Here is a 25,311-nt window from a genome sequence, read left to right on the forward strand (position 1 = left end):
AATGCAGGCAAAAGCACAAGGCAAAGCAATAGGGGACCTGAACACTAGCTTGCTAAACACGTAGAACAGGCCCCGCCCACCAAGAAAGTGATTCTTAATATACCCTGTACCTGTCTATGTAATTTCCTGTTTCTAGGTGCTGGCCCTTTAAGAGAGGGTCAATGACCGCGCGCGCGCCCTAATGCGCATGCGCGAGGCCCGGGTGCCAGAAGCCAGAGGAGGGAGCGGTGAGTAGGAAGCAGGAGAGCCGGGCTGAGGCAGAGTAGCCGACGGGCGCCGGGAACGGGGACCGGGCTGCCTGGGGACCGCAGGCGATGGGGCAGGAAGGCTGCGGAGCGGGGGACCGGGAAGCCTGGCACGGGAGCGGCGGAGCGCGACCTGGGAGCCGGTAAGCAAGGCAGAGGGGCCGGGGAGCATGGCAGGAGAGCCGGGGAGCCTATCAGGGGAGCCGGGGAGCGTGACAGTACCCCCTCCCCCACGCCCCCCTCCCCGCAAGCGGGACAGGAAGGCACGAATCAGAGGAGTGCCAACATTCTCCCGGGGCTCACAGGACCTATCCTCGGGACCATACCCCGCCCAGTCCACCAGGAAATACTGCCGACCTCGTACGGTCTTCATGGCCACGATATCCCTTACCGCATAGATGTCATCGTCAGCGATGGGAGGAGGAGCAGTACCGGCATCAGCGGAGAAGGGACCAAGGACAACAGGCTTGAGCAAGGAGACATGGAAAGAGTTGGGTATCCGCATCGTGGCCGGGAGCTGCAGCTTGTAGGAGAATGCATTGATCTTGCTGATGACTTTAAACGGCCCGATGTAACGAGGACCCAACTTGTATGATGGCAACTTCAATCGGACATACTTGGATGCAAGCCAGACCAGATCACCAGGGGAGAAACACGGGGGATCCAGGCGCCTCTTGTCCGCATGTCTCTTCATCCGCAAAGAAGCACGCTCAAGGGAGGTCTTGACAGAGCTCCATATGGCTGAGAAGTCCTGGACCAGAGCATCTGCTGCGGGGACATCGGAAGCCGAGGATACTGGCAATGGAACAGAAGGCTGAAGTCCGTAAACGACTCGGAATGGAGAGCTGGAGGTGGACTCGCTGATGTAATGGTTGTGTGAGAACTCAGCCCAAGGAAGAAGCGTGGACCAGTCATCGTGATGGGCATTAACGTAGTGGCGCAGGAAGGAGGTCAGGATTTGATTGACCCGCTCCACTTGCCCATTCGACTGAGGATGGTAGGCCGAAGAAAAGTCCAGAGATACTCCCAGATGTTTGCAGAGGGCCCTCCAGAAGCGCGAGGTAAACTGGGTTCCTCTGTCGGACACAATGTGTGCGGGAAAGCCATGCAACCGGAATATATGTTGGATGAAGGAGTCAGCTAGCTCCTGGGCAGAGGGCAGCCCGGCCATGGGAATGAAGTGAGCCATTTTTGAGAAACGGTCCACCACAACCCATATGACTGTGTGTCCAGAGGATAAGGGTAAGTCCGTAATGAAGTCCATTGCGATATGTTGCCACGGAACAGAAGGAATGGGCAGAGGCAGGAGACGTCCATATGGTAGGTGCTTTGGTGTCTTGTTCCGGGCACAGGACGGACAGGCTGAAACGAAGGATGTGACGTCTGTACGGAGGGACGGCCACCAGTAGTGACGGACAATCGTACTCCAAGTCTTCTTCTGACCAGCATGGCCGGCGATCTTCGAGGCATGGCCCCAGTGCAGGACTCTCTGTCTGTCAGTATCTGAGACATAGGTTTTCCCAGGGAGTATCTGAGTTAAAGCGACAGGATTCACCGGAATGATTTTGCTGGGGTTGATGATGGGCTGGAACGTCTCCTCCTCCAACTCCACGGGCACGAAGGACCTGGACAAAGCGTCTGCCCGCACGTTCTTGTCCGCAGGCCGAAAATGGATTTGGAAATCAAATGGAGTAAAAAACAAGGACCAGCGGGCTTGTCGCGGGTTCAGTCTTTGGGCTGACCGCAGGTACTCTAGATTCTTGTGGTCCGTGTATATGATTACAGGGTATACTGCTCCCTCCAAGAGGTAGCGCCATTCCTCCAAGGCAAGCTTCACGGCCAGTAGCTCCCGATCCCCGATGGTGTAGTTGCGTTCGGGTGCCGAGAAGCTCTTGGAGAAGAATCCACAAGTGACCATCTTGCCGGAGGGGGAGTTCTGCATCAACACTGCCCCGGCTCCTGAGGAAGAGGCATCCACCTCCAAGGTGAACTGTCGGTTCAATTCAGGGCGATGGAGAACCGGGGAAGAAGCAAACGCCTGTTTTAAGGAGCAGAACGCGGCATCGGCCGCCGGGGACCAGTCCTTAGGATTAGCTCTTTTCTTAGTCAAGGCAGAGAGAGGCGCAGTCAAGGCAGAGAAATGCGGGATGAATTGCCGATAATAGTTCGCAAAGCCGAGAAAGCGTTGGATAGCCTTCAGTCCGGAGGGAGAAGGCCAGTTGATGATGGCAGACACTTTCTCAGGATCCATCTGCAGGCCGGTGTCCGAGATAACATAACCCAGGAAGGGAAGAGACGACTTCTCAAAGATGCATTTCTCGTACTTTGCGTACAGACGGTTTTCTCTAAGCCTCTGGAGAACTAGTTGCACGTTTTCTCTGTGGGTCTGTAGATCCGGAGAGAAGACCAGGATGTCATCAAGATATACCACGACACAGACATAGAGGAGGTCCCTGAACACGTCGTTCACCAGTTCTTGGAAGACTGCCGGAGCATTACACAGACCAAAGGGCATGACACAATACTCGTAGTGCCCATCTCGAGTGTTGAATGCGGTTTTCCATTCGTCTCCAGAGCGAATGCGAACCAGGTTATAAGCCCCGCGGAGGTCCAACTTGGTGAATACACGGGCTCCTCGGAGCCGATCGAATAGTTCGGGGATAAGCGGCAGAGGGTATTTGTTCTTTACGGTGATCTGGTTTAAACCCCGGTAGTCGATGCAAGGGCGCAGATCACCTTCCTTTTTCTTGACGAAGAAAAACCCTGCTCCGGCAGGGAATGAGGACCTCCGAATGAACCCCTTTGCCAGGCTCTCGGTGATATAGGCAGACATGGCCCGTGTTTCAGCAGGGGACAAGGGGTATATTCTTCCTCTAGGAGGCGTGGTTCCTGGCAGTAAATCGATGGCGCAGTCGTAGGGACCAGGGCTGTGGAGTCGGAGTCGGAGTCGTGGAGTCGGAGTCGGAGTCGGAGCTCATTTTGGTGGAGTCGGAGTCGGAGTCGGAGTCGGTATAAAATGCACCGACTCCGACTCCTAAAATATATAATAAATTGGGGACAGGAGTGCAATGCAGAATGTGCTGAATATTTTACTAAATAACAACATTTAGTATAATGCTTATATTTAAGTGAAAAATTTATTGTAGTACAATGTGAACATCAGACATTTAATTGTTTTTATGATACAATAATCAAGATATTTGGATAGAACATAAAATATTTATTGGAATACAACTTTAGAACACAAAAAAACTAATAAATTGTAAATATGTAATATATATAATATATATATATATATACAGTGTATATACACACACAAGATATATATGTAATCTACTGTATATTACATAGTGTATTACATATTTACAATTTATTACAGTTTTTTGTGTTCTAAAGTTGTATTCCAATAAATATATTTTATGTTCTATCCAAATATCTTGATTATTGTATCATAAAAATTATTAAATGTCTGATGTTCACATACACATATTCATGTACTACAATAAATTTTTCACCTAACTATAAGCAATATATGTAGGAGTCGGAGTCGGAGTCGGAGCCGGAGTCGGAGTCGGAGTCGGTGCAAGAGAATTTGAGGAGTCGGAGTCGGAGTCGGAGTCGAAGGTTTGGCTTACCGACTCCACAGCCCTGGTAGGGACGATGAGGCGGTAGCACCTCTGACTCCTTTTTATCGAAAACGTCCGAGAAGGACCAGTAGGCAGAAGGCAGTCCTGGTAGAGACTCTGGAACCGGAGAGCGTCGAACGGGCTGGATGGTTTTCAGACATCTCTCGTGGCATGAGGAGCCCCATCGGGTGATTTCACCTGTACTCCAGCTGACCGACGGTTCGTGTGTCCGTAACCATGGGAGTCCCAGCAGGATCTGATGAGACATACTCGGGAGGACGTAGGAGGTGATCTTCTCGGTGTGCAAAGCACCAATCCGTACTTCCACAGGCTTGGTGATCAGTGAGACGGTGTCAGAGAGGGGTCTCCCATCCACAGAGGCGATCACCAGCGGTTTCTCTAGTGGGAGGACCGGCACCTGGTACTTATCCACCGTGGCCTGCTGGATGAAGTTGCCTGCTGCTCCGGAATCAAGATACGCCTCTGCCGTGAACCGGGTCTCTTCTGTAGTTACTTGAATAGTCCAGGTAACGGAGTCTGAGAGTGTCCCAGCACCTAGGGTAGCCTCTCCTACCAAGCCTAGGCTTTGGAGTTTCCCGGCTTCTCGGGACAAGAGCGTAGCAGGTGGGAACCATCACCGCAGTAGAAGCAGAGACCCTTTGCTAGTCGTTCTGCTCGGCGTTGCTCCGACTGCCTCAGGCGGTCAATCTGCATGGGCTCGTAGGTAGACGCGCCAGGGGACGCCGACTGAGGAGCGGTGGACTTCTGTGATGGAGAGGAGTGCCGTATTGGACGTCTCTCGCGGGACACCTCTTTGGATCGTTCCTGAAAGCGAAGATCCACGCGAGTCGCCAGAGCAATCAGGGCATCCAGGGTAGAAGGCACGTCACGACCAGCCAGCTCATCTTTAATGCGAGCCGAGAGTCCTTCCCAAAGGCGGCAGTTAGGGCCTCGTTGTTCCACCCGAGTTCGGAGGCCAAGGTGCGGAAACGAATAGCATATTGGCCCACCGTCAGAGTCCCTTGACGTAGCCGGAGGAGGGATGAAGCAGAGGCGGCGGTGCGTCCGGGCTCGTCAAAGGTGTGACGGAAAGCCTGCAAGAAGTCCTGGATATCAGTGGTCACCGGATCCTCTTTCTCCCACAAGGGGTTCATCCAGGCCAGTGCCTCTCCCTCTAGATGGGACATCATGAACGCGACCTTGGCTTGGTCGGAGGTGAAAAGGTGCGGCAGCAGCTGGAAATGGAGGGAGCATTGGTTTATAAATCCCCTGCAGGTCTTGGGATCTCCAGCGTACCGGGGAGGTGAGGCCAAACGAAGCTTGGAAGCATCCGAGGAGGCTGCCACGGGAGCTGCGGACGTGGATTGTGCAGTGGAACCCCGAGATGTCACAGGCGTGGCCGCTGCTTGTAGCGCGTTCAGACGGGCATCCACAGAAGACATGAAGTTCAGCATGCGGGTCTGGGTCTCGCGCTGTCGTGTGAGTTCCTGCTGCAGGACCGCTAGTGCTTCGGCGGGATCCATGGCCTGTTCTAGCTGTAACGTCCGGGTGGTGGAACCTCTGGACCGTACACCGGTTTCTCTTGAGGAGGCAGCCAGGCAGGTCACCCCGCCAGAGGGTCTGGGTGCACGGCAGCCGAAGCACTAATGGTAGCCGGACAGTCCATAGAGGAGCAGGAAAGGTGGACGGAGTTCTGGACGGTGGTCCGGGTGACGAGGCTCAGAGTCCGAGGCCAGGTGATAAGGTCAGGCGGGATCCGGAACTTGCTGAGCAATGGAACGGGTCACCAAACGGAGCCAGGGACTGGAGACTGGCGGAGCTGCAGAGATGGTGGAACATCCGCCGAAGTCACCGTCAGGTTACGGGAATGAGCGTGGTTCGGAGCGGCTGGCGTGGCAGAACAGGCTCTACGAGATAGGACAGGGTTAATGCAGGCAAAAGCACAAGGCAAAGCAATAGGGGACCTGAACACTAGCTTGCTAAACACGTAGAACAGGCCCCGCCCACCAGGAAAGTGATTCTTAATATACCCTGTACCTGTCTATGTAATTTCCTGTTTCTAGGTGCTGGCCCTTTAAGAGAGGGTCAATGACCGCGCGCGCGCCCTAATGCGCATGCGCGAGGCCCGGGTGCCAGAAGCCAGAGGAGGGAGCGGTGAGTAGGAAGCAGGAGAGCCGGGCTGAGGCAGAGTAGCCGACGGGCGCCGGGAACAGGGACCGGGCTGCCTGGGGACCGCAGGCGATGGGGCAGGAAGGCTGCGGAGCGGGGGACCGGGAAGCCTGGCACGGGAGCGGCGGAGCGCGACCTGGGAGCCGGTAAGCAAGGCAGAGGGGCCGGGGAGCATGGCAGGAGAGCCGGGGAGCCTATCAGGGGAGCCGGGGAGCGTGACAGAGGCATGTTACTTTAAACGTTGCAAACATGAAAAACATTTTTATTAAGAACCGGGAACGGGATGGGAGCGGGTCCTTTCAGTTGCCCACCCAAACAAACCTGAACCTTGATGCTGCCTCTAAGAACAGGTCAGCACCCGTTTTCCCCAGTCCAGGAAACAGGAACGAGTCCGGGTATTGCCCAAACGGACCGGGTACAAAGTTCCATACCCGGCAGTTTCTCAGAGGCCCCACGTCCAGGGGACCCCTGACCCGGAGGGTTGTCACCGGTTGCAATGGTGACGGGACCTCGGCCTCCTCTGCCGCAGGCCCTTCCTCCAACAAGCCTCCCCGGGGACTGTAGGACCTGAAAGGGTGGTCCGTGATTATTTACAAGCCAAAATGTTTTTGGGTGGCCTGCAAGTTCTCAGCCTTGTTCATGGTAAAACGGGGTATTTAACGGGGATCAAAACAAAGTCCCAACGGGGACGGGCAGTATGGTAGCCAGGAACCGCTACCTTCTTTAACACTCCTCTTCATCTGTACTGTATGGCGAGGGAGGGGACTGGGTACTGCGGCTCACCCTCCTCTTCACATTAAGGGCGAACCAGCCCCTCTCCCCGCAATGCCGGGTGACCTACGGGCAGGTGCGGGTACACGTCCCTGCGGGACACAAACACTTCTGCCACCAGGCCGGGCACATATATAAACCCCCATCCACGATTGGGTTCAACTTGCCAGACTTGGCCTTCGTAGGTCGGGCCCCGTACCCGATAAGTGGCGCTGCGGAGGTTCTCTTTCTCTCTGATGGTCCGGGCCAGCACCTCCGCCTTCTGCTTTTCATGTGCTGCGATCTCCCTGCCCAGCTGGCGCTGCTGCCGCTCCCAATATGGAGCGTCTGCCTGCTCCCTTTGCGCTGGGGTCGGGCCCAGCCGGAGCTCCCCCGTGCCAGCTACGACCGGCACCTTCTGCACTAGGGAACCCCGCTGTGTCATGGCCTGCTGTGCTGCCTGGCAGCTGCAACCCCGCGACGCCTAAGCGGAGGCCTGGTTTGTGGGAGCGGCCAGCTTTACCTGCCGGGCCCTCTTCTGGTCTGCATCCACCTCCATCTTGGCCGGGCGGACTGCCGGGGCCTGGATCTCTCTGGGCACGGCCACCTCCGGGTCCACACTAGGAACAAGCATCTTCCGGGGGTGAATCTTCCACGGGAGTGGGACGGGCGCTGACTGGGTGACTGTCCGTCCTCGGGCTGCTTCCACGGGCGGGTCCTCTCGGGAGGATTGTACGGGCTCCACTGCCGGTGTTGGGGGCAGCGGACCGAGCGGGGGAGCGGCGGCAGCCGGTACGGGCGGTGAGCGAGGCAACATAGAGGGTAGGGGCAGACCGGGTCCCTCAGCCGCGTCAGCCGGTCCCTCGAGAGCCAGGGGCGTGGATCGCTTACCCGCTCCTCCAAAATTGCTTCCACTTCACGTACAGCTATCTCCTCCATCTCGGCCACCCACCGCTCCATCAGGAAGCGCACCTGGGCCTGCAGACGGCGACACATCAATGTTGTCCGGGCTTCCACCCACGCCGCTGTTTCGGGCTTGGGTTCCTGTGCTGCGGGCTTGCGGGACGGCTCAGCCATTGCGCCTTCACTGGGTCCAGGAACCAGAAGTGTGGCAGGGTCCTGGAGTCCCTGCCATTTACAATATGTGGCTGCTAACTAATACATGCATGCCTGGATTTAAGAACACCTGTTTACCTGTTGTTTATTTAATGTTTTTTTTGTGTGGGTTTCTTTTTGGAGGGTGGGGGACCCATTCAAACTTTTGTTATGTGGCTTCATGATTTCGATGTGCTCCTTGATTGCAACCAAAATGAGGCTTCAAAAGTCAAATAGTGCTTCTTCCCTTCTGAGTTTGACTAAACAATCTTAACCATCTTCCTTTTTCTGGTATAACTGCATCTGGGAGGAAATGCAAAACTAATTGTGGGGCACATTTTCACTTTTTCAAATAGTGAGAATGAAAAATTGTAAGTTAAAATAAATTTTTACCAGGTGTGAGGTATCAACCGGCTGTATTACAAAGGGCCGGTATGTTTTGCAGAAGCGTGGGTGCTCTGCAATGTGAAGCTGGCTGGGACCTGTGGTTCCACAGGATTGCATTACATGCAGAGCCATGGAAGGGTGTGTGATGCTGATTACACACTCCTTACCACCTGTGGGTGTGGCTCCAGGGGTTAAAGCAATCCTGTCTCTGAACCCAGGAGGAAGTGTGTCTAGGGCAGTCTAGAGAGAGACTGGCTCTAGATGTCCAGTGTGTGGACTGGAAACAAGCGAGAGCAGAGCCAGGAGCTTTGGGTGTATCAGCCTGCATGGAGGCTGATCACAAGGCTCTGATATTGAGTCTGAGGTGAGTGCGGCCAGGCCAGGGTAGGGCCGAATCTCTCCAGGAGGAGACTATTCTCCTTAAGGAGACTTTGCAAGCCAGTCTGGCTGCCAGGTAAGGGGACTTATAGCTGCAATGCCCCTCTGGGAAATATTCAAATTGTCTCTCCAGTAAAGGAGACAAACTCTAGCACAGCGCCACCTATTGGAAGTAGCGATCCTAAAAGTCACAAGTGGATTTTCAACAATCCTTTGCAATATGACTCAGGATTATATATCCTGAGTCATATTGCAAAGGATTGTTGAAAATCCACTTGTGACTTTTAGGATCGCTACTTCCAATAGGTGGCGCTGTGCTAGAGTTTGTCTCCTTTACTGGAGAGACAATTTGAATATTTCCCAGAGGGGCATTGCAGCTATAAGTCCCCTTACCTGGCAGCCAGACTGGCTTGCAAAGTCTCCTTAAGGAGAATAGTGTTCCCCCGTGGTCCCCACATAGCTTTCTCATGAGCCAGATCAGACACCCCTATACTTTGCACTGACGAGGGGCAAGCACCCCGAAACACCGTGTCTGCAAATTGGGATTCTGATCTGGCTTATATATCCTGAGTCATATTGCAAAGGATTGTTGAAAATCCACTTGTGACTTTTAGGATCGCTACTTCCAATAGGTGGCGCTGTGCTAGAGTTTGTCTCCTTTACTGGAGAGACAATTTGAATATTTCCCAGAGGGGCATTGCAGCTATAAGTCCCCTTACCTGGCAGCCAGACTGGCTTGCAAAGTCTCCTTAAGGAGAATAGTGTTCCCCCGTGGTCCCCACATAGCTTTCTCATGAGCCAGATCAGACACCCCCATACTTTGCACTGACGAGGGGCAAGCACCCCGAAACACCGTGTCTGCAAATTGGGATTCTGATCTGGCTTATATATCCTGAGTCATATTGCAAAGGATTGTTGAAAATCCACTTGTGACTTTTAGGATCGCTACTTCCAATAGGTGGCGCTGTGCTAGAGTTTGTCTCCTTTACTGGAGAGACAATTTGAATATTTCCCAGAGGGGCATTGCAGCTATAAGTCCCCTTACCTGGCAGCCAGACTGGCTTGCAAAGTCTCCTTAAGGAGAATAGTGTTCCCCCGTGGTCCCCACATAGCTTTCTCATGAGCCAGATCAGACACCCCCATACTTTGCACTGACGAGGGGCAAGCACCCCGAAACACCGTGTCTGCAAATTGGGATTCTGATCTGGCTTATATATCCTGAGTCATATTGCAAAGGATTGTTGAAAATCCACTTGTGACTTTTAGGATCGCTACTTCCAATAGGTGGCGCTGTGCTAGAGTTTGTCTCCTTTACTGGAGAGACAATTTGAATATTTCCCAGAGGGGCATTGCAGCTATAAGTCCCCTTACCTGGCAGCCAGACTGGCTTGCAAAGTCTCCTTAAGGAGAATAGTGTTCCCCCGTGGTCCCCACATAGCTTTCTCATGAGCCAGATCAGACACCCCCATACTTTGCACTGACGAGGGGCAAGCACCCCGAAACACCGTGTCTGCAAATTGGGATTCTGATCTGGCTTATATATCCTGAGTCATATTGCAAAGGATTGTTGAAAATCCACTTGTGACTTTTAGGATCGCTACTTCCAATAGGTGGCGCTGTGCTAGAGTTTGTCTCCTTTACTGGAGAGACAATTTGAATATTTCCCAGAGGGGCATTGCAGCTATAAGTCCCCTTACCTGGCAGCCAGACTGGCTTGCAAAGTCTCCTTAAGGAGAATAGTGTTCCCCCGTGGTCCCCACATAGCTTTCTCATGAGCCAGATCAGACACCCCCATACTTTGCACTGACGAGGGGCAAGCACCCCGAAACACCGTGTCTGCAAATTGGGATTCTGATCTGGCTTATATATCCTGAGTCATATTGCAAAGGATTGTTGAAAATCCACTTGTGACTTTTAGGATCGCTACTTCCAATAGGTGGCGCTGTGCTAGAGTTTGTCTCCTTTACTGGAGAGACAATTTGAATATTTCCCAGAGGGGCATTGCAGCTATAAGTCCCCTTACCTGGCAGCCAGACTGGCTTGCAAAGTCTCCTTAAGGAGAATAGTGTTCCCCCGTGGTCCCCACATAGCTTTCTCATGAGCCAGATCAGACACCCCCATACTTTGCACTGACGAGGGGCAAGCACCCCGAAACACCGTGTCTGCAAATTGGGATTCTGATCTGGCTTATATATCCTGAGTCATATTGCAAAGGTTTGTTGAAAATCCACTTGTGACTTTTAGGATCGCTACTTCCAATAGGTGGCGCTGTGCTAGAGTTTGTCTCCTTTACTGGAGAGACAATTTGAATATTTCCCAGAGGGGCATTGCAGCTATAAGTCCCCTTACCTGGCAGCCAGACTGGCTTGCAAAGTCTCCTTAAGGAGAATAGTGTTCCCCCGTGGTCTCCAGGAGGAGAGACAGACAGGGGTCTGCAGAGGGCCCTGGGTGCTGGAAGGAACCTTGGCTAGAGTTGTATGCTGGCAGGAGCCAGAGAGTGGGGAAGTTGCTAAACTTCCATTATGGACTTATTGTTTATGTTTGAGGGCAGTTTATGCTGAGTGTTTTTAATAAACTGCCAGAATTTCTATGAAGAGACTGTGTACGTGTGTTGCTGAAGCTACCTCACACCGCTGCAAGCGAGTGAAACCCCCACGTTGCAGGGCGCAACGTTACATATGGTGTCTCGAATGCGGGCATGCGGTCTGGTTGCTAGGGGCAACGCAGCCTGGTTGCTAGGGGCAACGGCCTAGGACATATTCCTGTGGATACGGACTGCTTGCGGTGGATCGGCGGGTCCACGAAAATTTTTTGAAGCGGTTTGCGGTGGATCGGCGGGTCCACGAAAATTGTCAGCGCTCTCAAGCACCTGGTGGTGAATCAGCCGGTCGTTGGGGACCCGTGCTGCAGTGGCGAGAGTCCAGCGACTGGAGGTTCCAGGCCAGCCGGAATTGCAAGGCCCTGCTTGGTGAGCAGTGATACACCACAGGCTGGAGATCCTGGTTGTACGGGCGGTACAACCCGGAAAGCATGGAGGAGCTCCTGAACCAGCTGCTGCAGAGCGAGCAGCACCAACAGCATGTGCCTGGAGGTCCAGTGACAGCAGTGGGGGCTAAAAGCCAAAAAGAGGGAATGGTCCCTGCGGACGTTGTGGAGGAGCTGTACCAGTTCCTGGTCCAGGGACAGCAGGAGCTGTCGGTGTGTAGCGATGTCACAGCCATGGACCAGTTTGAGCGTTCCCTTCAGGGGCCAGTATGGACACTGGGTGCCCAGGGAGACAAGGGCAAACGGTGTGAACTGGGGGCTAAGGACATTGCATGGAAACCGCAAAAGGGGGCGGAGTCCCAGAAGGGAATAGTTGCCCAGAAGGGAATAGTTGCCCATAAAGGGGTGGTTGCCCATAAGGGGGTGGTTGCCCATAAGGGGGTGGTTGCCCATAAGGGGGTGGAGTTCCATAAAGGGGTGGTCCCCCAAAAGGGTGCGGAGCATCCCAAATCCAAGGGTGAAGTGGCACAGATGAACTGTAGCCAGGGACAACAGTGTTCATGCCACAAGTGTCCTGTTTGCAATATAGACCACCCATCCGACGAGAAGCCACGTCTGTGTTCCGTGGAAGTGGATGGGGAATCTGTAACAGGGGTCGTAGACTCAAGGAGCTTGGTGACCCTGGTGAGGGCCACTTCTGATGTCAACTTGATTCCTGGAAGGAAGATCCACGTCGGCTGCACCCACAATAATGAGACAGAATACCCGGTATCCAGCGTGGTCATTAAGACAGCCTGGGACAGTGGTTCTCATGATGTTGGAGTAGTCTCAGATTTACTGCACCCAATTATTATAGGTTGGGACTCTAAATTATTTGTGCACTTGTGGAAGCAGGGAGACGTATACGGTTGCTTGTGTAAGAGCAGGAACAGCCCAAAGGAAACCCCACCACATTGGGAGGTGAAAAGGGGTCCTTGTTGTGCAGTTATGTGTGGTAAGGAGGAGATAGCACCTCCTAAAATTGACTGTCCTAAGTTAGGGGTGACCAAAGAAAATGATGGACGGACCCAACTTAGTGACATAAGGACTAAGGGAATAACCGATAGTGTGACCGTTAAAAACGGGGTAGCTCCAGAAAGGGAGGCAGATATCTGGTTAAGTGGGGACATGTTAGTCCAGGATGCCAGGGGGAGTGATGATGACTCCAGTAAAGACACTGACTCTAGTAAGGTGACAAACGAGTACAGTGTGGTACAGATGGGCGAGAAGGGCAAAACTTCCTCCCGACGCCGAAGACGTAATAAGCGCCGAGAGGGGGCACAGTGTAGGCCGTCTGAGGGTGCAGAGAAAGTGACATGCCTGGTTAATGAAGACATGGTGCTAATAACACCTGCTACGGTGGAGTCAGACGGTGATATCCTACAAAAGACTGAGGAATCAGAGATTGAACTGACACATTGTGACGACAGAAATCAGCGGGCTGCAAGTGCAGAGAAGGAGCCAACCAAGGACGTAATGGTGGTGGTCCCTATGATTTCAAAGTGTGAAGTTGATAGTCTGTCAGGCGAGAGTGGTATAGGAAATGGAATCCTAGAGAGTGTGGGGGAAGGAATAATCCCCAACAGTCGTGGTGAGCAGACTGGTGAACTACCAAGTGCTGGGGTGGATGACAGCGAATTTAGCCCCAAATCTCTAAAAGGAACAGAGTGCCATGTTGAAGGGTGTGACACCCAGGCTGAGGGTGACACGGCAGAGACCCAAGAGGAAGTGGAAGATAATGCAGTGAAGAAACAAGAAACAGCTGGCGCTGAAGTGAAGAGAGCCTCTGAGGAGGTGAAGTCTGGACCAGAGGTCTCATCCAGGACTGGGAGCCTGACTGACCAGCTTGGTAAAACTACGATGGAGGATATAGAGAAGGTCGTGGGTAAGGAGTGTAAGAAACCCAAATGTTCTGAAGCTGAGATGGAAGAAGCCTCAGAAATAGTGTGTCGTAGACCAGAGAGGTCCGCAAGTGAAGACTCAATCAAGAGGATGAGCAAAGACCATCTGCAACAAGAGATACTTCTTAGGCAGGCTACTGAGAGTCGAGTAAGGGAGCTGGAGAAAGAAGTGGCTGAGCTCCGAAGTTGCTTGGCAGAGTACCAGTCCAAGTCCCAGGGAGCCTTGGAGCAGATGGAGCAGCGAGTGTCAATCCTGACCAAACTTGTTGTAGCTGGGGAGGCCCAAAGAAAGCTGACTCTGGAAGCTAAACTTGACAAGCATGTGGCAGGGATGAATGAGACTTCTGTAGTCAAGTGCATGGTGGATATACCTGAGGACTTAAGAGAAGCGTGTGCCACCGAGTGCATGCATGACGAATTTAAGAGAGCTGTGGAAGCGTGTGAGGTCTACTGTACCCCAGGGGCTGAACAGTTAGTGATATTGTCTACCAGTGAAATTACTGGGCAGCGGGTGGCTATTCTAAAGGACATGCACTTCAGATGTGTTCGTATGAAGTGGCAGGTCCAACTGCAAAAGGAAGAAGCCACTAGACAGCTAGAGTATAAAAGGAAAGCGCAGAGTCTGGCGGAAGATATTGTCCAAGTACCCCGGGCTCTGGTGGGGAGAGTCATTGGAAAAACCGGACGAGTCATGCAAGACATGGTGAATAAGTCAGGATTGGTGAGATTAAGAATCCCTGCTGCTAATGAGAGCAAGATACCCAGGGAAGCTGGTATGGTTCCGTTCGTCTGTGTCGGGACTGTAGAGAGTCTTGGAAACATTCGAAGCCTTATTGAATATCGGGTACACCATGTACGTGACATGGAGCGGTTGTGGCAAGACAACCTGAAAATTAAGGAGCAGCTTCGCCAACTGTGTGGGGGACAGCAGCCGTCTTCCACCCGTTGTTCAGGGGAAAGAAGTGGAAGATGGCGTGTCGGTCCAGTAGTTCAAACGCGCGATAAAAGGAATCGCCGACAGAGTGGTAACCTACGATGTACTGTAGATAGTGGCCGCTATGAGCTTAGAGTTCCCGACAGTAGCCTTGGGGGTACTCGAGAAAGCCTAGGTTTGGACAAGACTGTAGGTTTGACTGGGGACATGTCTCTCTACTACGGTGACCCTGGGAGGGGGTCAGGGAGAGAACGGTCTGGAAATGGGACGTCCTTTAACCCTAGGTTGACCAGACAGGGTTTGGTGACAGTGTCGGGCGATGCCTCAGGGACTACTGCTCTTGGACGGCCCTCTCGACTGGTGGGGCATGGCAGCGGGGATGCCCTGTCTCGCGGACCCAGGTCATTGGCAAGTGTTCTCCCCTACGGGTTTGAACAGAGGGGGAGGGTATGTGAGGTATCAACCGGCTGTATTACAAAGGGCCGGTATGTTTTGCAGAAGCGTGGGTGCTCTGCAATGTGAAGCTGGCTGGGACCTGTGGTTCCACAGGATTGCATTACATGCAGAGCCATGGAAGGGTGTGTGATGCTGATTACACACTCCTTACCACCTGTGGGTGTGGCTCCAGGGGTTAAAGCAATCCTGTCTCTGAACCCAGTAGGAAGTGTGTCTAGGGCAGTCTAGAGAGAGGCTGGCTCTAGATGTCCAGTGTGTGGACTGGAAACAAGCGAGAGCAGAGCCAGGAGCTTTGGGTGTATCAGCCTGCATGGAGGCTGATCACAAGGCTCTGATATTGAGTCTGAGGTGAGTGCAGCCAGGCCAGGGTAGGGCCGAATCTCTCCAGGAGGAGAGACAGACAGGGGTCTGCAGAGGGCCCTGGGTGCTGGAAGGAACCTTGGCTAGAGTTGTACGCTGGCAGGAGCCAGAGAGTGGGGAAGTTGCTAAACTTCCATTATGGACTTATTGTTTATGTTTGAGGGCAGTTTATGCTGAGTGTTTTTAATAAACTGCCAGAATTTCTATGAAGAGACTGTGTACGTGTGTTGCTGAAGCTACCTCACACCGCTGCAAGCGAGTGAAACCCCCACGTTGCAGGGCGCAACGTTACACAGGAAACAAAATAACTATAATTTTCATGGTCTTGTCTTACAATATTTTGTGAAAAACATGTGAGTTAAAACTAATAGTAACAACTATAGCTGAATTCTTTGAGGGGTTTAATTTCAAAAGGGGGTCACTTGTGGGGGATTTTGCTTTTATAACACTTTTAGAATTTTGCAAATGCAACATAGAGTCTGCAAGCTATTTCAGTCAAAATTTTACTCTAAAAATCAAATAGAGCGTCTTACCTTCTGTTACAGCTATACACCAGAGGCGTCCTCCTTCTCGGGTAAAGGGGGCTTTACACGCTGCGACATCGCTAATGCGGAGTCGTTGGGGTCACGGAATTTGTGACGCACATCCGGCCGCATTAGCGATGCCGTTGCGTGTGACACCGATAAGCGATTTTGCATCGTTGCAAAAACGTGCAAAATCGCTAATCGGCGACATGGGGGGTCCATTCTTAAAAATCGTTACTGCAGCAGTAACGAAGTTGTTCCTTGTTCCTGCGGCAGCACACATCGCTGCGTGTGACGCCGCAGGAACGAGGAAGCTCCCCTTACCTGCCTCCCGGCCGCTATGCGGAAGGAAGGAGGTGGGGGGGATGTTACGTCCCGCTCATCTCCGCCCCTCTGCTGCTATTGGGCGGCGGTTCAGGGACGCTTCAGTGACGTCGCTGTGACGCTGCACGGACCGCCCCCTTAGAAAGGAGGCGGTTCGCCGGTCACAGCGACGTCGCCGGACAGGTAAGTATGTGTGACGGCTCTGGGCGATGTTGTGCGGCACGGGCAGCGATATGCCCGTGTCGCGCAACAGATGGGGGCGGGTACCCACACTAGCGATATCGGGACCGATATCGCAGTGTGTAAAGTAGCCTTAAGAGTCAGGGTGTCACCTGTCTCTCCGTTGTCCAAGACCCATTCTGCTGCTGCTCCACCTCGGCGCTGTTCTCAGCGTTTGGCCCAATTTTCCGCTGTGTTAGTGGTGGCTGTTCAGCCGCCAGACTCTAAGGGGCACTTTGCACACTACGAAATCGCAAGCAGATGCTTGCGATGCCGAGCACGATAGTCCCCGCCCCCATTGCAGCTGCGATATCATGGTGATAGCTAGCGTAGCGAACATTATTGCTACGCCAGCTTCACATGCACTCACCTGCCCTGCGACGTCGCTCTGGCCGGCGACCCGCCTCCTTATTAGGGGGCGGGTCGTGCGGCATCATAGCGACGTCACACGGCAGGCGGCAAATAGAAGCGGAGGGGCGGAGATGAGCGAGACGTAAACATCCCGCCCACCTCCTTCCTTCCGCATAGCTGGCGTGAGCCGCAGGATGCAGGTAGGAGATCTTCCTTGCTCCTGCGGCTTCACACACAGCGATGTGTGATGCCGCTGCAACGATGAACAACATCGTAACATCGGTCATTTCCAAATTATGGAAATGACCGACGCTACACCGATGATACGATTACGACGCTTTTGCGCTCGTTAATCATATCAAAAAGGCTTTACACACTACAATATCGCCTGCGATGCCGGATGTGCGTCACTTTCAATTTGACCCCACCGACATCGCACCTGCGATGTCGTAGTGTGCAAAGTGCCCCTAAGTGTGGAAAGCGCGCGAGTGCACATGCGCGGGGTAAGTCTTTTCCCAAGTCTAACCTTTTGGCCACTGCACATGCGCATGACATGGCAACTTCGAATTGACCATTGGACGTCAGCTGTGCTGATTGGGTATGAGCTGAGATTAGGTGGTGCTTAGTTTATAGATGGGCGACGGCGCTAAATCTTTTCTTGCCTTGCGGTGTGAACTTCTGTTAGGCAGGTCTCATGCAATCATCCATGTAATAATTTCAGTGGGCTCTCTTTGATGATTCCGCTAGTGAGTAATATTAGCTGGTAACTGCACTGGTAAACCATGCTGGTTACCGCAGTACTGCTTATATATATCGGCAGTGATAGTGTTGGGGTATCCGCTACTATCTCTAAGGGGTACTTCACACGCTGCGACATCGCAAGCCGATGCTGCGATGCCGAGCGCGATATCCTTGTGATAGCTGCCGTAGCGAACATTATCGCTACGGCAGCTTCACATGGACTCACCTTTCCTGGGATGTCGCTCTGGCCGGCGACCCGCCTCCTTATTAAGGGAGCGGGTCATACGGCGTCACTGCGACGTCACACGGCAGGCGGCGAATAGGAGCGGAGGGGCGGAGATGAGCGGGATGTAAACATCCCACCCACCTTCTCCTTTCCGCATATCCTACGGCAGCCGCAGTGACGCCGGTAGATGTTCCTCGCTCCTGCGGTTTCACACACAGCGATGTGTGCTGCTGCTGGAGCAAGGAACAACATCGGACCATCGCGTCAGCGTAATTATGGATTACGCCGACGCTACACCGATGATACGATTGCGACGCTTTTGCGCTCGTTAATCGTATCATCTAGGCTTTACACACTACGATGTCGCCTGCGATGCCGGATGTGCGTCACTTTCAATTTGACCCCACCAACATCGCACCTGCGATGTCGTAGTGCGCAAAGTACCCCTAAGGGTGGCTTTACACGCTGCGACATCGCTAGCTGGTGCTAGCGATGGCGAGCATGATAGCACCCGCCCCCATCATTATGCCGATATGTGAAGATCGCTGCCGTAGCGAACATTATCACTACGGCAGCGTCACACGTACTTACCTGCTCGGCGACGTCGCTGTGACCAGCGAACCGCCTCCTTTCTAAGGAAGGTGGTTCGCTGTTACGAGGGGGACCCGGGGAAGCGTGCCAAGATGGGAAATGGACAGCTTCCGCCGGTCAAGGTCCACTGTGCGGTGTAAGGGACCGCCGCTATGGTGGGTGAAGAGTGAGCGGGTTGCTGCTAGCGATCGTCTGGAATGTCACAGACGATCTATGTACACCGATCTGCCCTAACCCGTGAGGGTTGTATGGCAGGGATCTCACGGCTCGGTGTACCTGTTGCACGGGGAAGCACAGAGGTGCCCACGCACGTGTGCCAGTGGAAGTCACGAGAATATGGCACGAGGGTAGCACAGAGGTGCCCACGCACGTGTGCTTTCAATAACCAGGTGAGTCCGGTGGAGGCTTGAGGAGCTCACCTGGGACAGGAACACGGCCTGTTGAAGGGGATACTGCCGGAGCAGCAAGGCAGGAACACGGCCTGCAAACGAGGTACTGCCTAAGCAGCAAGGGCCAAGCCCACAAGAGACAGTAATGCCTGAGCAGTGGCGTGGCAGCACGCTGCCAGACATCCAAACATAGAAGGACGGTCGCGCACCGCCATGATGGCAGGGGGAGCTTTTAAGGAGGTGTAGCTCCACCCAAGGGCGGGCGCGAGACGGGCGTGAGCCAATCAGGGTTCGTGACGTCCTGGCCCAGCCAGTCAGGATTCAACACATCACCAGCCTCGTCATGGGGCCGTGTGATATCAGTGAGCGAATCAGAAGACGTCACGTGGAGCACATGCTCATCTTCCTGCCTCTGGGTCATAAAGGCGGGATCCTCGGTTTCACAATGTGCAGAGACATGGGAAGTCTTGCTGCTTCCCTGAGCATCTATTCTTTGCACACTGCGCAACCTCCCAGAGCCTCTGTGATGCTGAGCAGGAGAGCTCGTGGCAGGCAAGGGATGGGAGACGCTCCATTCCCTGCAAGGGGAGAACCACTAGGTGTCACCCTTCTGCTGAATCTCTGAGGAGGCAACTCCTGCAGACTGCACAGTCTCCCAGACCTTTGGCGCTGCCGAGCAGGAGGGCTCGTGGCAGACAAGGAATGGGGGACCACCTCATTCCTTGCAACAAAAGAGCCACGATGTGTAACAGTTCGCTCGGCATCACAGCGACGTCACTAAGCGGCCACCCAATAAAAGCGGAGGGGCGTAGATGACCGGGACGAACATCCCGCCCACCTTCCTCATTGCTGGTGTGTGGCAGGTAAGGAGAGGTTCCTCGTTCCTGCGGCGTCACACGTACCGAGGAGTCACACACAACGAGATCGCTACAGCAGCCGGATGTGCATCACAAAATCCGTGACCCCAACGAAATCGCTGTAACGATCTCGTAGCGTGTAAAGCCCGCTTAAGTCTGCCTCACCTGGGTAACAGCACAGGTATTGCGTTCTGTTACCTAATTGCCTTTACTTTATTAGGCAGCAAAAATGGTTAAGCGAACTGCTGACCTGTATGTCATTATTTCTGTCAGGAACTACGGCACTGGCGTGCTCAGTGTGGCTCTGCTGCATTTCAACTACTGTTTTCTGACAGGCGCTCAGTTCTCAACCATGGTGTGGTCACCTTGATCCCATGGTTGTTGGTAGTAGAGTGAGTGTACAAATAACACCATTGTGCGCCCTGTTAATTTGAACCAAATTATAGTGAAGTCCGTAGTTGTCTGTCCAGCTCTCTGGGCTCTTAGCAGATATATCTATCCATAGCACAGTGGACCCCGGGTTGCGCTTAGAGTTGTATGTACCATCCTCCCTCTAAGCCGCCAACCCCTTAACACCTTCCAAGCAGTAACAGTTTTTGACTACATTTCTGCCATTGCTAAATTTGGGAAAAACTGTCTAAGGCCTCTATCACACGTTCGTGCCTCTGGTACGTGTTTGGCAGATTTTCACGTACTGGAGGCACGTACACACGTGGACATATGATTTCAGAATTGTTTGGACACGCGTAAGTATTTTGAAACGGAACGTGTGTCCATTCCGTACTTACGTGTGTCCGTGTGTTTCGCACGCTGATATATCCACATTTTCTCCGGCAGCACGGGTGTCACACGGCCCGCACCCGTACCACACGGATGTAGAGTGGATGCGGTCCCGTGTGACACGCGCCGGAGAAACACGTGTCATTTTAAAATAAAAAAAAACACATACTCACCTCCACCAGCCCTGCAGAATCTTCCGCTCCAAACAGTTGCTGCTTACCGATGCTCGTTATGAGCGTGTTATGGAGGTGGGCGTGCTGTCACAGGCGCTAATCTCCGCCCCTCCGCTCGGCCGGAAGCAGCATCAGTGGGGAGTGGGCGTGGCTGGAGCCGAAGATCAGAACTGGACAGCAGCATCTAGAATATAGAAATGTGGCACTCCTTCTATAGTCGCTGGTGCTTGGATAGGGTCCCACCCCAGATCAAAAAATTGAAAAAAATCCAGCACTCAAAGCATTCAACTGAAATTGTTTTATATTTTATTCATTGATCTGTGTAATTATTAAAGACGTTTCGGTCATCCGACCTTCAATGTACATTGATTGACTGCAGACCCGGACGGGCAGCTTTTTCCTCTGGTCCAGCTTTTCCATATATTTCTACAGAGCCTTTTCTGTGTAAACTGATGAAGGTCGGATGACCGAAACGTCTTTAATAATTACACAGATCAATGAATAAAATATAAAACAATATCAGTTGAATGCTTTGAGTGCTGGATTTTTTTCAATTTTTTGGACAGCAGCATCTACCACGTGAGTATGCAAATTACCGGTTCTCCGTGTGTTATCGCGGATAGAACACGGAGAACACATGTGGACCGCACGTACTGGAGACACGTACTTTCCACATGCAACACGCAGGGAAAATACGTGTCTCGCGGCACGTGCGTGATTTCCACGTGAGTGTGGCAGAGGCCTAATAAATAGTTTTAGCCTTTGTGAAAATGAAAAATTTGGGGCTATTTTAGTGGAAAAAATTGTAATTCTTCATTCCACATTGCATTAGATCCAGCAGCAACCTGTTGGCAAAAAGTGGTGGAAGCACAAATTTTTTACCTGTTTTGAAAAAACTGATTTTTGCAGGATCCGTTTTTTAACATTGGAGTCTATGGAAAATGGATAGCTATTTATCTTCCATTTGAAACTGATCCAAAAAACTGATACTTTACAAATGAAAGAAAAATGGATGGCTAAATAGCTGTCAGTTAATAAATCGGTTTTCCATAGACGCCCATGGTAAAATAAACCCAGATCCTGCAAAAATCTATTTTTACAAAAACACACAACTTTATTGCTAGATTGCTGCAGGATCCGTTCTAACATTGGGCCCAATTCATTAATGCGTGTGCACCACTTTATCTTCTCAAGTTTTTGGTGTTATGCGCCTTTTTTTGTTAGCACTAAATCCATCTTTCCATTTGTACCTTTTTTTTTAAGTCTGTTTATGTGTTGTTTTTTTTATAGCCAATGTGGATGGGATTTAGTGTTTCCAGATATATTTGCCTTACTTATCATTTGTGATTTTTCCAAAAGTTGCTAAATTTGTTGCACATGTACTCCAGTCCCCCACTGGAGTGACAGTATGTACACCAGAAAGATTTTAAGCAATATTTGCAAGATTTTGAAAAAGATACAATGTTTTGCTCTAAAAGTTGCAAAACTGGCTAAACAGAAAAAAAAGATCATTTTTGACTTTGCACAAAATTCACAAACTATGTGAGTCTTTTTGATGAATTTAGCACAAAAAACTACCACATTTAATCGCATCAGCTGACAATGGAGGAGATGGGGAGATTAATCCTACCCTCTCCTCCACAGCTGTGATCCAGTCGCAAGATCAACTCACAATTGTATGACACTCGGCTCACGTTGGCACCACAGAGGGAGCCAAAGGTCATTAGCATATCGCATGCGATCGTGTGAATCCAGCATCATAGTGTAAGGGGCTATTCACATGTCCATGCAGTTTTACAGACTGAATGGTCTGCACAAAATTTAAGGAGACATATCTGATTTTGAAACAAGTGTTGAATCAAACTAACCAGGGCAAGTGTAGGGGTTGGTGAAAAAACTGGACAGCACTCAGATGGCTTCCGTATTCTGTGAATTTTTCATGGACTTGTTGATAGAAGCTTCCAAATCCTTCATCAGTTCCTTTTTTTTCATCTGTGAAAAGTCTTAAGGTACAGGATGAAAAATGTGTAAGAGAAATGTATCAAGGTCAAGGTAAGTCACGGAGCGCTAAGATCCTTATTTCTCAGGCAACCACGTGAGAGGAGTGTGACATACCCAACGGGAACCAGTAACTCCAGTGTGCTGGCCATTAAAATATCAGAGAGCGCAGTCATGCATACCAAGGCCAGTAGGTGTCAGCAGAGAAATGACAGCAATTAGTCATGGAACGCAAACGCCTATAATATATAATGCCACATAATTAATTACTGTGCTTAATCAGTAAAACATTGTGTGCATTTTATTTGACATTCTAGAATAATGATTTCTTTATTCTAACAATTTTATTTATTCACTAGCTGTACTACCCGGCTTCGCCCGGGTTAATAACTGCTGTTAACAAAATAGAATGTATTAACAAAAATGTATTCTGCACACAAAAACCACAAAACAAATAGATATAAATGTAATTATTAAAAGGCAAAAACTAAGCTAATAGAAGCAATTCACAATATATATTTCAACACCACAGATATTCCACACAGATTTAACTAAATTGGCCAAGTAATGTGCTCCGTCTGTCTCTTTCCAGGTCTGTCTCTTTCCAGGTCTGCCTCTTTCCTCGTCTGCCTGTCTGTCTCTTTCTTTGTCTGTCTCTATAGCTCTGTTTCTTTCCCCATCTGTCTCTTTCCAGGTCTGTCTCTTTCCCCGTCTGTCTCCCCGTCTCTTTGTCCGTGTCTTTTCCTGTCTGTCTCTTTCCCTGTCTGCCTGTCTTTGTCTGTCTCTATTTCTCTGTCTCTTTCCCCGTCTGTCTCGATCAAGGTCTGTGTCTTTCTCCATCTATCTTTGTCTGTCTCTCTGGCTGTCTCCTCCTTCCCTGTCTGCCAGTCTCTCTCTGCATGTCTGTCTGTCTCTTTCCCCCATCTGTCTCTTTCCCCCATCTGTCTCTTTCCCCCATCTGTCTCTTTCCCCATCTGTCTCTTTCCCCATCTGTCTCTTTCCCCATCTGTCTCTTTCCCCATCTGTCTCTTTCCAGGTCTGTCTCTTTCCAGGTCTGTCTCTGTCTGTCTCTTTCACTGTTTGTCTCTGTCTGTCTCTCTTTCCCTGTCTGTCTCTATCTCTCTGTCTCTTTCCCTGTCTCTCTATCTCTCTGTCTTTTTCCTAGTCTGTCTCCATCTGTCTATCTCTGTCTCTCTCTATCCATCTCCCCACCGACATCTTATTACCTCACATATAAGCTTCTTATACTATTAATGTCTTTTGTTCCTATAGCAACCAATCACAGCTCCTACTAATAACCTGTAGTTCCAGGCTCCAATTACTTTAATGAAGGCATGTTTTTTGGAGAGTAACTGTAAAGCGCGGGGTTAAATTTTCCTGTCAAAACATAGTCTACGACGTTCCCTGGGTCACATGAGGTGTCTGTGCAAAATTTTGTAATTGTAAATGCGACGGTGCGGATACACTTTTCGTTTCCCTTTTTCCCCATTATGTAGATAGGGGCAAAATTGATTGGTAAACTGGAACGCGCGGGTTAAAATAACTTGAGAACGGCGGCAGCTATAGGCATAGAATGGTGTCTAGGTATAGTAAAGTATCCATGCGCTACGCAATGAAACCACCTATAGCGCCACCTGGTGGAAAACAACGGAGTTAGCATTTTTATTTCGAAAACAGGACGAGATAGAGAAAAAAGTGAATTACAAAGTTGTAGGACATCATCAATTAAATATGAATCAACACCTTGCATACAGAAATGCTATGATTAGAACGTGTAATACTCACAAGGCTGCGGACGTGAAGCGATACCTCATGGAGACTTTCCTACAAGTCATTGGGTATGGTGGCTGCATGGAGTGGCCTCCACGCTCACCTGATCTAACCCCATTGGACTTCTTTCTGTGAGGTCACATCAAACAGGAGGTGTATGCGACCCCTCCACCAACATTGCAGGACCTACGACGACGTATCACAGATGCTTGTGCAAATATGTTACCTACCATATTGCAAAACGTGCAGCAAGATACAATATGCTGTCCAGAGTCCATATATGCATTGCAGCTGACTGTGGCCACTTTGACCATTAAAGTTAAATGAGCGCCATATGCGTGACCAGCATTCAATGTTTTGAGGGGTCATGGGTTTCATATCATAGCATTTCTGTATGCAAGGTGTCGATTCGTATTGATTTTATGATGCCCTACAATTTTGTAATTCACTTTTTTTCTCTATCTCATTCCGTTTTTGAGATAAAAATGCTAACTCCGTTGTTTTCCACCAGGTGGCGCTATAGGTGGTTTCATTGCGTAGCACATGGCTACTTTACTGTACCTAGACACCACTTCTATGCCTATAGCTGCCGCCGTTCTCAAGTTAATGGCGGTTAACAGGATATGGGTGGACACACTGTATATACAGTGCCTTAACCCCTTAGTGACGGAGCTAATTTTCACCTTAATGATCAGACCAAATTTTGCAATTCTGACCAGTGTCACTTCATAAGGTTATACAGTTAGGTCCAGAAATATTTGGACAGTGACACAATTTTCGCGAGTTGGGCTCTGCATGCCACCACATTGGATTTTAAATGAAACCTCTACAACAGAATTCAAGTGCAGATTGTAACGTTTAATTTGAAGGTTTGAACAAAAATATCTGATAGAAATTGTAGGAATTGTACACATTTCTTTACAAACACTCCACATTTAGGAGGTCAAAAGTAATTGGACAAATAAACCAAACCCCAAAAAAAAATTTTTATTTTCAATATTTTGTTGCGAATCATTTGGAGGCAATCACTGCCTTAAGTCTGG

The 25,311-nt window shown here is 50.9% G+C and overlaps 1 long non-coding RNA gene across 1 annotated transcript in view; it reads left to right on the forward strand.

The window, feature by feature from the left end:
• Positions 1-25,311, forward strand: part of LOC142303549 (uncharacterized) — a 45,180-nt gene that overhangs the window by 7,560 nt on the left and 12,309 nt on the right. The gene's annotated exons all lie outside the window — the stretch shown is intronic.

Source organism: Anomaloglossus baeobatrachus, chromosome 4 (assembly GCF_048569485.1).
Source record: "Anomaloglossus baeobatrachus isolate aAnoBae1 chromosome 4, aAnoBae1.hap1, whole genome shotgun sequence".
Taxonomy (NCBI): Eukaryota; Metazoa; Chordata; class Amphibia; order Anura; family Aromobatidae; genus Anomaloglossus; species Anomaloglossus baeobatrachus.